The sequence below is a fragment of the Dasypus novemcinctus genome, chromosome 3, assembly GCF_030445035.2.
Source record: "Dasypus novemcinctus isolate mDasNov1 chromosome 3, mDasNov1.1.hap2, whole genome shotgun sequence".
Classification (NCBI taxonomy): Eukaryota; Metazoa; Chordata; class Mammalia; order Cingulata; family Dasypodidae; genus Dasypus; species Dasypus novemcinctus.
The window spans coordinates 156,716,048-156,730,822 of NC_080675.1; positions in this window are offsets into that span (position 1 = coordinate 156,716,048).

The window sequence follows — 14,775 nt, forward strand, 5'->3', positions numbered from 1 at the left end:
ACAGGATGTATTAACCCTCCATTTTAGCTCCACCCCGGCCCCTGCCAATCTGTATTCTAGTTGCTGACTCTATGAGTTTGCTTATTCTGATTATTTCATATCAGTTAATTCATAAAATTTTTGTTCTTTTGTGGCTGGCCTTTTCCACTCAACATGATGTCCTCAAGGTTTGTCCATGTTGTCACCTGTAATAGAACTTCATTCCTTTTTTATAGCTGAATTGCATTCCATTGTATTGTAAACTACATTTTATTTATCCATTCATCTGTTAATGAACTCTGGTCAAGGCCCTGCTTTCATTTCTTTTGGGTATGTACCTAGAAATGGGATTGCTGAATCATGTAATAATTCTGTACATTACTCTAAGGAAATGACAAATTTTTCCACAGCAGCTATACCATATTACATTTCCACCAGTAATGACTTAATGTTCTTATTTCTTTCTTAATCCTCTCTGATACATGTTACTTTGTTTTCTTTTTCAGGAGGTATCAGGGATTGAACTCAGGATCTTGTACATGTGAGGCAGGCACTCAACCACTGAGCTATACCTGTTCCTCTACTTTGTTCTTTTAATAGTAGCCATTCCAGTGGGTGTAAAATGGCATCTATTGTGGATTTGATTTGCAATTCCCAAATGACTAATGATGTTGAGTGCTTTTCATGTGTTTATTGGTCATTTGTATATTTTCATTGGAGAGGTGTCTGTTCAAGTCTTTTGCCCATTTTTTTAACAACACCTACCCTTACTATCATTGTATGCTTGTATATGGTTTCAAAACTCAAAATTCAGCTTATTTTGAGTTTTAACAAGGTTTACTATTTTAGTAGTGCTAAATAATTGCTGGTGCTGTCAAAGTACCTGCTACCAGAAAATATTTTTCCTTTATGATCATTCAGATGCATTACTGTAATCAGAGCTACATCCTATATTTTAAGGCACTCAGCCTATCAAATATACTTAAGCACTGTGTGTTGATTTCTATCAGGATATCTACTTTGTAACATGGTTCCATAATCCATCCCCCAGATAAAGGTTCTCATAAGTATGGATCTTTAGGAAAGAGTAAACAATGTCACATCTCTCAAACCAAAAAAATATATATATATATATATATATACATATAGTAACTTCTAGTGGATTTTAGCAGACTAATATGCTTATTTTCTTTTTTTAAATCCTCAGTACATAAAAGAACAAGCAATGGCAGCAACCTGGTAATCTTAATGATTTTAGTGCATAAATTAAGGACTATTAGCTGTACCAGAAAACTATGACATTAAGGGAGCAAATACAGTAAAGCAAAACACAAACGTAAGAAAATCTAAAGCATTCACAAATAATTTTTGTCAGTCATTTCTACTTTTTAAGGTAAGCAAATTAATGAAAGAAATTGAGGGCAGTAACTGCTTTTCTCTTATTTTTCATTTCAGTCTCCTTAGAGTCAGGCTTGACTCAAAAATTTTATATAAGCGTGTATATGGGGGGGAGGCGGGGGAGGCGGGGTAGCAGGGCCAGAGATTGAACCCAGGGCCACGTAAGTGGGAAGCTGGCACTCAATCACCAAGCCATATTGGCTCCCCTGAATTGTTTTCTTTTTCTTTGCTTGTTTGTTTTTGTTTTTTTTAGGAGGCACCAAGGACTGAACCTGGGACCTTCCATGTGGGAAACAGGCACTCAACTGCCTGAGCCACATCAACTCCCTCAAAGATCTTTTGAAAAGGCTTGGAGGTTAGAAGTCATTCCCTGACTATGATCTCACTTTGTCTACTACTAATTATCTCTTCAGTTAGTAGTAATCATATGAGTTGATTACAGAGAGTCATTCAAATGTATCCTCACATTGTTAATAACTTCAGCCAGGTGAAGAAATAGGTGTCTTTAGTCTGCTAGTTAGGCTCAAAGTTCCCTGACTAGCACAGCAAGAAGAACTGGATTCACTTTCCTGCCTTCCCAGCAGGCTTTTCTTTCCCAAAAGCATCAGCAGGCATTGGGAGAAATCACTAAATACAGTTGTTTTCACAGAGTCATATCCTTGTAATCACATGGAGCAGGAAAGGAGGGGCTTATCAGAAAGTAAATATACATTATGTCTGAGCAGGCTGTCAAAATAGTGCCCCAAATACCCTCCTGCATTCCAACTTCTTAGGCCAAAACACCATTCTGCTTTACCCCTATTTTCATAAACTACATATGGAATTGAGGTGTGTTTTCCTTTCTGGCCACCGTATATTAGAGGTCAAAAACATTTAAACTCAGTCTTTTGCCCATTTTTAAATTAGAGTTGTATGCCTTTTTGTTGTTGACTTGTAGGATTTCATTATATATTCTGGATAGTAAACCCTTATCAGATACGTGGTTTCCACATTCTCCCATACTGTAGGTTTTTATTTTCATAAAGACGTCTTCATTTTATCTTCAAAGAAGCTTTAGGACACAGAAAAGTCACAGAGAATACAGATGATTCCCATGTAAACAATGCTCTTCCCCTTTTTCCCCTCTTCCTTATTAATAACATTTTATATGTGGCTGGTACATTTGTTACAATTTATATAAATATATTGAAACGTTGCTACTAACCATGGTCAATGGTTTACATTTTGGATTATACACTTTTATAGGTTTTGATGAAATTTGAAGTGAAGTAGCCTGTATCCATTATTGCAAGATGATGCTGAAAAATTCCCATGCACTAAAAATGCCCTACATTCCATCTATTCTATTCTCCACCCCACCCCACCCCCACCCCCAGGACCTATGCTAACCACTAAGTTTCCATTTTTGAAGAATAAGATTCATAGTTACTTGCAATATTATTGAGGGCTTTTATTGGCACTATCTGTGTTCTGGAAGGATTCTTGTCCCTCTAACTGAGAACATAACAGGACTCCCCAGGATGGGAGTTTGTTATTTCCTTAATTATTGTGTGGGTCTCCACCCATTGATACAGCACACTAACAAAATGAACTTTACATATTCTAAGGACACTTGCCCCAGGTGCGCTCTCTTCCATATACTCCTCCCACATCCAACACCCTATACCAGTAATCCTCCCCTGCTATTAGGTTGGTGCAAAAGGAATTGCAGTTTTGGACCATGAATTTTAAATCATAACTAGGCTCAAGCACATCTTTATTAATCAAAATAGGAACCATTAAAAACACATTTTTAAAGAAATTAGTTTTTTATTCTTGTGTCATAAAAATCCATGCTTTGGGATTCAACGAACTCTTGGAAAATGTTTTCTGCATCCTGCTGGTTGTGGAAACGTTTTCCCTGCAAAAAATTATCGAGATGTTTGAAGAAGTGGTAGTCGGTTGGGGAGAGCTCAGGAGAATATAGTGGATGAGGCAAAACTTTGTAGCCCAATTCGTTTAACTTTTGAAGCATTGGTTGTGTGACGTGCAGTCAGGCGTTGTTGTGGAGAAGAATTGGGCCCTTTCTGTTGACAAATGCCAGCTGCAGGCATTACTGGTTTTGGTGCATCTCAGTGATTTGCTGAGCATATTTCTCAGATGTAATGGTTTTGCTGGGATCCAAAAAACTGTAGTGGGTCAGACTGGCAGCAGACTGCCAAACAGTGACCATGACCTTTTTTTAGTGCAAGTTTGGCTTTAGGGAGTGCGTTTCTTCCCGGTCCAGCTACTGAGCTGGTTGTTGCCAGCTGTTGTATAAAATCCAGTTTTCATTGCACATCACAATCCGATCAAGAAATGGTTCAATTTTGTTACATAGGATAAGAGAAGACAACACTTCAAAAAGACGATTTTTTTGGTTTTCAGTCAGCTCATGACGCACCCACTCACCAAGCTATTTTCACCTTTCCAATTTGCTTTAAATGCTGAATGACCATAGAATGGTTGACGTTGAGTTCTTCGGCAACTTTTGTGTAGTTATTAAGTTCAGCTTCAATGATTGCTCTCAATTGGTCGTTTTCAACTTCCAAAGGCCGGCTACTACGCTCCTCATCTTTAAGGCTCTCATGTCCTTTGCAAAACTTCTTGAACCACCACTGCATTGTACATTCGTTAGCAGTTCCTAGGCCAAACTCTTCCAGACTCTAGTACTGTGAATCTGCTCAATTTGCTTAGTTCATATCAATGAGGTCATGTATATTTGTTCTTCAGTGCCTGGCTTACTTCACTCAACATAAGGTCTTCAAGTTTCATCTATGTTGTCCCATTCCCATTAATACTGCATTCCTTCTTATTGCTGAGTAATATTCCATTGTATGTATGTACCAATTTGCTAATCCATTCATCTGTTGATGGACATTTGGGTTTGCTTTCAACTTTTGGCAATAGTGAATAATGCTTCTATGAACATTTGTGTGCATATATCTGTTCATGTTCCTGCTTTCAATTCTTCTGGGTATACACCCAGCAGTGGGATTGCTGGATCATATGGCAGTTCTATGTTTAATTTCCTGAGGAACTGCCAAATTGGAAGAATATGTCACTATACATACAAGACAACAAATCTTACAGTGATGAAAGACAATGTCTAACAGTTTTTTTTATTTCAAAAAAAATTTTTTTAATTTGTATGTTATTGGCTATTTTAAAAATTATTTCATTATTAATTTTACTTGGTTAGTTTGTTGGCTTCATTTTTGGAAAGGCTTTGGATCACAGAAGGGTTACAGCAGTGGTGGGGGAGGATCACTGGTGCAGGGTGTCAGTGATGGGGGATACATGGGAAGGGCTTCACCTGGAGCAAACCTCTAAGGCATATGAATATGTTCAAGTGTTCATGGGACATTGTCTTGGTGGGTGACAATCCACAGAGTAACCGAAAGAATATTGAATTCCCATCCCAGGAGTTCTGCCACATTCTCTAATAGGGCACCAAGAATCCCCCGAGTGGACCATCAGTGTCTAGTGAAGGAAAAACAGACCATTATGCCAACCCTTGATACAATTGTACTTACAAACCTTTTCTTATGAAATTGAAACTTAGACTAGTATTATATACTGCCTAAGAGTTACCTCCTGAAACCTTCCTTGTTGCTCAAATGTGCCTTCTCTGTAAGCCAAACTCAACCTATGAATGCACTACCTTCTCCCTAATATAGGACATGAATCCTAGGGATGAGACTCCCTGGCACCAAGGAATTATTACCAAGCACTAACTAGCAATGCATCCAGAAAAGGGGGACCTATGAAAGCACTACCTTCTCCCTAACATAGGACATGAATCCTAGTGATGAGACTCCCTGGCACCAAGGAATTATTACCAAGCACTAACTAGCAATGCATCCAGAAAAGGGGGACCTTGACCAAAAGGGGGAAATATTAAATACAAATGAGTTGTATGGGTAAAAGATTTCAAAGTGAGTCAGGAGGTTATTCCAGAAGTTATGTTTATGCAAGGCTCAGTAGGATCTCATTGACTGCCACAGTAAACAGTGCCTCAAATAGTGGGTTTCTGAGGGCTCTAGAGACATCCAGAAACTATAAGCAGGGCAGACAGCTCAGGAATTCAGCACCCTGTCATTGGGCCTTACTTTGGAATTTTTGCTGCCTAGTATAATAGACTCATTTATAGGTTCTCTACACATGGCTCTTCTGCCCCTTTTATTTTCACCTATAATTAGCACATACTTGTTAAATATATGCCCCAGAGACTTAAATCTTTGGTCCATGCATGTGCCTTTTGAGCCCTGAATTTCAGCAGAGTTGTAACACCTACTCTAGTTCATTGGACTCACCCAGGACAACTAAAAAGGGGATGATAATGGACAACCACCATCCCAAGGAACAGAGAGCATCTTCAACTGCTAGCAAGATAGTCCCATCCATCTGCCCATGGGATCTAAACTCCCTCTCATTTAGAAGCAAAGTGGGCATCACCATTCCCAAATCCCCAAGATTGGGGAATGAACAATGGACTAAAGTACTTATTATTCTACTATAGACTTATTATTCTAGCAATGGAAGATCTCTTATCATTGATATAAAGGCAGTGGCCACCAGAGGTTCTGAGGGATGGAAGAAGGAAGAATAGGTATAATATGCAGTCATTTTTGGGACATTGGATTTGTCCTGCATGACATTGCAGTGACAGAGGCCGTTATATATTTTGTCATAACTTACAAAATTGTGTGGGATAAAGTACAAACTCTAATGTAAACTGTAGTCCATGGTTAGTAGCAATGCTTCAATATGTATTTTATCAATTGTAAGAAATATACCACACAATGAAGGATGTTAATGTGGGAAAGTGTGCAGGGGAGAGTGGGGCATATGAGGATCCCTCATGTTTTTTATGTAACATTAATGCAATCTAAAGCTTCTTTAAAGTTTTTATTAAAAAATTAATAAAAGAAGTCTTTTGATGCCCAAAAGTTTTTGAGTTGGTGAAGTCCCATATGTATTGTTTCTTTTGTTCCTTGAGCTTTTTATGTAAAGTCTAAGAAACCATTGCCTAACACAAGGTACTGAAGATGCTTCCCTATGTTTTTGTCTAGGGGCTTTATAGTCCTGGTTCTTATATTTGGGCCTTTGATCCATTTTGAGTAAATATTTGTGTGTGATGTGAGATAGAGGTCCACTTTCATTCATTTGCAAATGGATATCCAATTTTTCCAGCACCATTTGTTGAAGAAAAATTCTTTCCCCATTGAGTGGACTTAGCAGTCATAAAAAATCACTTGGTCATAGATGTGAGATCTAGTTCTGATCTTTCAATTTGTTTCCATTGACTAATATATACTTTTGCCAATATCATATTGTTTTGACCACTGTTGCTTTGTCATCCACTTTTTAATAAACAAATCAGTTTTATTGATACATATTAATAAAGCATACAATCCATCCAAAGTGTACAATCAATGGTATTGGGTATAATCATATAGTTGGGCATTTATCTCTTCGATCATTATTAGAGCATTTTCATTATTTCAATAATAATAAACAAAAACAAAAAAATTCATCACCTCAATCTCTCCATACTTCCCCTGCTGTACTTTGCTACTATTTCAGGCTATTCTTGCACATTTATATTTAAAAATAAATATATTTTTAAAAGGAGTTTTATTGAGATATATTCATATACCACACAGTCTATTCAAAGTGTATAATCAATGACTTTTAGTATAATCAAAATGTTGTGCATTCATAACCGCAAAAATTTTAGAACAATTTCTTGACCTCAAAAAGAAAAACTCTACACCCATTACCAGTCACCTCTTAATCCCTCTGTCCTTCCCTTGCCCTAGATAACCACTAATCTAATGAAACCTTTATAAATTAATTTATGTTTACATTTTATATAAATGAAATCATAAAGTATGTAGTATTTTGTATCTGGTTTCTTTCACTTAGAATAACGTTTCTTTTGTCTGATACTAACTTTTGTAACATTAATATACATTTGTTCAATTTCAAAGTAAAACAGTCATATATGCAATATTACCCATATTCATATTTCACATGAAGTTTTGCTATGCTATACAGTCACATGTCCAATTTTTTTAGCTTTCACTTTAGTAATATACTTGACCTTAGACTTTCCCTTTCAACCACTGCCATACCTAAATATTATAATAGCACTGCTAGTAACAGACAGTATGTTGTGCTTTCACCTATTCCTTTCCAAAGAGTAAAAAACTTTTTACCAATTATGCACAGGTTAATTCTCAGCTTTCTATTTCTAACCCCATTTTATTTTCTGGTGACCTGTATTCTAGTTATTAACTCCATGAGATTATACAATATATTAATATTTTGTTCATAATAGCACAATCATACAGTATCCTTTTGTGTGTGACTTGTTTTGTTCGATGTAATGTCCTCCAGGTTCATCCATGTTGTCATATGCTTTACGATTTCATTTCTTCTTACAGCTGCATAATATCCCATCATGTGTATACACCATAATTTGTTTATCCATTCATTTGCTGATGGACACCTGGGTTGTTTCCATCTTTTTGCAATTGTGAATATTGCTGCTATGAACATCTGTGTGTAGGTGTCTGTTCATGTCACTCTTCTCACGTGACAAATCTCTCAGCTTCTTTAGGAATTGCTAAACAGTTCTCCACAGTGGCTATACATTCTACATTCCTACCAACAGTGAATAAGCATTCCTATCATTCCACATCCTTTCCAACACATAGTAGTTCTCAATCTTTTTAGTAGTGGCCATTCTAATAGGTGTGAAATGATATCCCATTGTAGCTTTCATTTGCATTTCCCTAATTGCTAGTGATATTGAACATTTTTCAGGATTTTTTTCACCTTTTTTTCCTCTTTGGATAAATGTCTATTCAAGTCCTTTGTCCATTTTTTAATTGGATCATTTGTCTTTTTGTTGTTGAGTTATAGCATTTCTTTGTATATAATGGAAATTAAACCCTTACAGGATATGTGATTTCTAAATATTTTTTTCCATTGAGTCAGCTGCCTTTTATCACTTTTGACAAAGGCAGTTAAGGTGCGAAAGTGTTTAATTTTGAGGAGGTCCCATTTATCTATTTTTTCTTGTGGTTTGGATTTGAGGTCCAAAAAACCACCCCTATCACAAGATCTTGAAGATATTTCCCTACATTTTCTTCTAGTAGCTTTATTGTCCTGGCTTTTATATTTATGTCTTTGATCCATTTTGAGTAGATTCTTATATAGGGAGTAAGATAGAGGTCCTCTGTTATTCTTTTGGTTGTGGATATCCAGTTCTCCCATCACCATTTTTGAAGAAATTCTTTTGTCCTGTTAAAATTAATCTGGGAGGTTTGTCAAAAACGATTTGCCTTAGGGTGAGGTTCTATTTCTGGACTCTCACTTCTATTACACTGAACAATGTGGTATGCCAATACCATGCCATTTTGACTACTGCAGCTTTGTAATACATTTCAAGGTCAGGCAATGAAATTGTCCCAAATTGCTCCTCTTTTTTAGAATGCCTTTGACTATTTGGGTGCATTTTCCCTTCCAAATAAACTTGGTATTTCTATTTTTGATATTAACTTTTCTATTTCTGTAAAGTAGGCTGTTGGAATTTTGATTGGTATTGCACTGAATCTATAAATCAGTTTGGGTAGAACTAACATCATCACACTGTTTAATCTTCCAATCCATGAACAACTAATGTCTTTTCATTTGTTTAGATCTTCTAAAAATTTCTTTTAGCATTGTTTTGTAGTTTTCTGAATGTATGTCCTGTACTTTTTTGGTTAAATTGATTCCTAGGTATTTTAGTCTTTTTATTGCTCTTGTAAATGGATTTTTTCCCTGACTTGATCCTTAGATTGTTCAGTACTAGTGTATAGAAACATTACTGATTTTTGCATGTTGATCTTCTATCCTGCCACTTTAGTGAACTTATTTACTAGCTCAAGTAACTTTCTCGTAGACATTTCAAAATTTTCTAAATATAGGATCATATCATCCCTGAATAGTGAGAGGTTTACTTCCTCTTTTTCCTAGTTGGATGCCTTTTTTTTTTCTTGTCTAATGGCTCTACCTAGTACATCTAGCACAATGTTGAATGACAGTGGTGACAATGGGCATCCTTTTCTTGTTCCTGATCTTGAAGAGAAAGCTTTCAACATTTCCCATTGAGTAGATGTTGGCTTTGGGTATTTCATATATGCCCTTTATCATATTGAGGAATTTTGCTTCTATTCCTGTCTTTCAAAGTGTTCTTATCAAAAAGGATGCTGGATTTTGTCAAATGCCTTTTCTGTATTGATTGAGAGGATCATGTGGGTTTTTTTTTCTTCAAATTGTTAATGTGGTGTATTATGTTAATTAATTTTCTTATGTTGAACCACCCATGCATACTGGGGATAAATCTCACTTGGTCATGATGTATAAGTCTTTTGATATGCTCTTGGATTCTATTTGTAAGTATTTTGTTAGAATTATTGCATTTTCGTTCAATAGAGAGATTGGTCTGTAATTTTTTTATCTTTATCTGGCTTTGGTATCAGTATGATGTTGGAGTTTAAACAGGATTGGTTTTAATTTTTCTCAAAATGCTTGGTAGAATTCACCTGTGAAGCCATCTGGTCCTGGAATTTTCTTTGTTGGGAGATTTTTGATGACTGATTCCATCTCTTAACATGTGCGTGGTTTGTTGAGTTCCTGTATTTCTTGTAGAGTCAATGTAGGTTGTCTATGTGTTTCTAGAAATTTGTCTATTTCAAATAGGCTGTCTAGTTTGTTGGCATACAGTTCTTCATAATATCGTCTTTTGATCCTTTTCATTTCTCTGGGGTCACTCATAATGTCCCCTTTTCATTTCTGATTTTATTTATGTGATTATCTCTCTTTTTTTCTTCGTTAGTCTAGCTAAAGGTTCATCAATTTTATTGGTCTTCTCAAAGGAACAGCTTTTGGTTTTGTTGATTTTTTGTTCTCAATTTCATTTGTTTCTGCTCTAATCTTTATTATTTCTTTCCTTCTGCTTGCTTTGGAAATGGTTTGCTATTCTTTTTCTAGTTTCTCCAGTTGATCTGCTCACTCTTTTTTTTTTTTATTAGTTCTTCTTTGTTAATAGAGGCATTTCAGGCTATAACTTTCCCTCTCAACACTGCCTTTACTGTATCCCATAAGTGTTGATAAGTTGTGTTCTTGTTTTCATTCATCTCGATGTATTTACTAATTTCACTTACAATTTCTTCTTTGACCCACTGATTATTTATGAGTGCGTTGTTCATCTTCCACACATTTGCACATTTTCCCTTTTCCCATCCATTATTCTTTTCCAGTTTCATTCCATAATGATCTCAGAAGGTGCTTTGTATAATTTCAATTTTTTAATATTTATTGAGACTTGCCTTGTGACCTAACCTAACATGTGGCTATTCTGGAGAAAGACGCATGAGCACTTGAGAAGAATATATAACCCGCTGATTTGGGATGTAACATTCTATATATGTCTGTTAGGTCTAGCTCATTTATCATATTCTCCTTCTCTGTTTCCTTGTTGGTCTTCTGTCTAGTTGTTCTGTCTAATGATGTCAGTGGTGTGTTGAAGTCTTCAACTATTATTGTTGAGATGTCTATTTCTCCCTTCAGTTTTTCCAGAGTTTGCCTCATGTATTTTGGGGCACCATGGTTAGGTGCATACATATTTTTGACTGTTATTTCTTCCTGGTGGATTGTCCCTTTTTAATATATAATGGCCTTCTGTATCTCTTACAACTTTTTTGCATTTAAAATCTATTTTTCTGATATTACTATAGCTACTTCTACTCTCTCTGGTTACTGTTTGTGCAGAGTATCTTTTTCCAACCTTTCACTTTCAGTTTGTATCCCTGGGTCTAAGGTGAGTCTCTTGTAGGCAGTATATGGATGGATCATATTTGGATGTTTTTTGTTTGTTTGTTTTTTGTTTTAATCTATTCTGTCAGTCTTTTGATTGGAGAGTTTAGTCCATTCAAACTCAGTCATATTGCTGTAAATGCATTATTTACTTCCACCAATTTATTTTCTGGTTTTCATATGTTATCTCTTATTTTTGTCTGTTTTTTACTCTTTTGGTTATCCTTTCTGCTATTCTTTCTTCTATATTCTCCTACAAGCTTCTCTCTCCTGTCTTTTTCTTTCAGGTTGTAACACTCCCTTTAATATTTCCTGCAAAGGGAGATTCTTTTTTGCAAACTCCTTGAGTTTCTCTTTGCTTGTGAATATTTTAAACTCACTTTTATATTTGAAGGACAGTTTTGCTGGATAAAGACTTCTTGCCTGGCAATTTTTCCTTTTAGTATCTGTTCTAATTGTATCATACCACTGTCTTTTCACCTCCATGGTTTCTGTTGAGAAATCCACCTAAGTCTTATCGGGTGTCCCTTGTATGTGATGGTTTGCTGCTTCCCTTGCTGCTCTCAGAATTTTCTCTTCATATTTGACTTTTGACATTCTGAGTAGCATGTGTCTTGAAGTAGGTCTATTTGGATTTATTCTGATTAGAATATGCTTCACTTTTTGGACATGTAATTTCATTCCTTTCTTAAAAGTTGGGAAATTTTCAGCCATTATTTCCTCATGTACTCTTTCTACCCCTTTTCCTTCTCTTTTCCTTCTGTAACTCACATGACAGAACAGTGTATGTTGTTGTGTTTCATGTTATCATTCAACTTCCTGAGCCCCTGCTCAATTTTTTCCATTATTTTCTCTCTCTTCTTGTTTTTCAATTTTGGCTGTTCTGTCTTCTGTATCACTTATTCTTTCTTCTAACATTTTGTGCCTGCTGTTGTATGCCTCTATTGTGTTGGTTTTTTTTTTTTTTTTAATCTCACCTATTGTGTCTTTCATTCCTATTAGTGCTGTTGCTTTTCTCTTCAGGTTTTCAAATTCTTTTTTCTCACTCAGTGTCTTCTTGACGTTTATCTCTTTAGCCATATTGTCTTTCAACTCATTAATTTGATTGTGGAAATTTGTATGCATTTCATTCATTAGTGTCTTAAATCCTGTGTCTCATCTGGGCCTTTGCTATATTTGTTTTCTTGGGTCATTTCTTCCATTTTCTTAGTATGGCTTGTAACTTTTTGCTGATGTGTAGGCATCTGGTTATGATGGTGAATTTACTCACTTGATTTCTCTCTCTTTTGTAGGAAGTTACTGGTAGGAGGCTGTGTGTTACTGTTGTCCTTTGATTCTTGGTCGACCTGTTCTGGGGCTTTTGGATTGTCCCTGTTATTTGATCAAATATGGGCCCTGGGCCCAGTTAAGGTTGCAGACCTGTTTCCAAGGGCCTTTGAATTTAGGTGTAAAGACTGGGAAAAGCCTCTCTTGCTTGTTTAATTTAGTTTCCTCATGTACATATATCCTTGGCAGATAGCACTCTTTGGCAGCCCTCTCAAATTGAAACCTGGCTGGAGTGTGTTTGCTACAACATACCCTGATTAATATGATAAAGGATCCTGTCTGGAGGCTAAGAGCCTTGTAATTTAAACTTTCTCAGAGGTGGTTCTCCAACCTTTACTGGCAGCTCCCTTTCTTTTCCTGAGTAGGAAATAATTCTACCCCCTGCTTCCTCAGCAACCAATCCTGTTTAGTAGAGAGGGTGACCAAGAGGGTCTGATCTCTTTAGTCCTATTCTGGCTTCCAAGGCAAGCAATTGCATGACCCCATAGGCTGAAAGTGCCTATGGGACAAAACAGAATAAATGTGTGGGTGAAAAGTTGAGTCACTTTAGGCTGTGTCCCTCTCTTTCCTGTTTCCTGGAGGAGGAGGGTGGATTCCTGTAGTATCCTTTGTCTGTAGCCACTGGCCTGAGGCCAGAGAACTAAAAATTTTCTATAGGATGGGGCAGGGCACTGAAAGCTGTATCTGCAGCTTTAACTCACAGTTTTGCCATCAAGATTCTTTTTCTTTGCCCCTCTTTCACCTGGGCAGCGTCTAGTCTTCCCCTAGTGTCCTAATCTTCAGGACATTTTTTTCCAAGCCATTTCTGCCTTGTCCTCTATTTTTCTGGGAGAGGAAAGAGTGCCATATCTTTCTAGTCTGCCATCTTCCTGGAAGTCCTATAATATGCTTTAAATTCCAGAAGTGTGAGTCCTCCAATTTTGTTCTTCTTTTTTAAAGATGTTTTTGGCTTTTTGGGGCCCTTTACCTTTCCAACTAAATTTGATAATTAGCTTTTCCATTTCTTCAAAGTAGGCTGTTGCATTTTGTTTGGGATTGTGTTAAATCTGTAAATCATTTTGGGTAGAATTGTCAACTGAATGATATTTAGTCTTCCAACTCGTGGACATGGAATGTTCTTTCATTTATTTAAGTCTTCTTTGATTTCTTTTAGAAATGTTTTGTAGTTTTTGTGTACAAGTCCTTTACATCTTTGGTTAAATTTCTAAATATTTGATTCTTTTTGTTGCTGTTTTAAATGGATTTTTTTTCTTGATTTCCTCCTCAGATTGTTCATTGTTAGTGTACAAAAATAATACTGATTTTTGTGTGTTGATATTTTTTTAAAATTTTTATGTATTTTTTAAAAGGTATATAGATCACAAAAAAAATGTTACATTAAAAAATATAAGAGGTTCCCATACACCCCCACTCCCCACCCCACCCCCACTCCTCCCACACCAACAACCTCTTTCATCAGGGTGGCACATTCATTGCATTTCATGAATACATTTTGGAGTACTGCTACACAGCATGGATTATACTTTACATTGTAGTTTACGCTCTCTCCCAGTCCATTCAGTGGTTTTGGCAGGATATATAATGTCGTGCATCTGTCCCTGTAGTATCATTCAGAACAACTCCAAGTCCTGAAAATGCCCCCATATCACACCTCTTCTCTCTCCCTGCCTTCAGCAACTCCTGTGGTCACTGTCTCCACATCAATGATATAGTTTCTTCCCTTGCTAGAGTCACAATAATTTTGTAGTAGAATACCAGTAGTACATTGTGTGTGTGTGTGTGTTTTAATAGTCATTCCAAATACACGAGTCGCATTGTTGCAGGAAGTTCCTTGCCTTCCCCAAAGCTGCCCGCTTCTCCCTAAGGAGAAGGGGGCCTGGTCCTCGCCCCCGTCACAACACGGGAAGTGACAGCATTGCTTTCGTGTAAATTATGTGTCATCCAATTTTTTTTTTGTTAAATCTTCTGCCTTAATACTTGTTCTTTAATTTTTTTGAGTGGTCAGCTGGCGTGGCCCACTTTTGGTCCCCTAACTTTAGATGTATGAAGGCTTTTTGTCTCCCTGGGAGTTGGTTGTGTTGCAGAGGCAGCCAGGGCTTACCTGTACACTGACTTGGGACCAGTTCAATAAAAGTGCACACCTTAAAAAAAAAATCCGTATTTTATTCCTCCATCCTATGG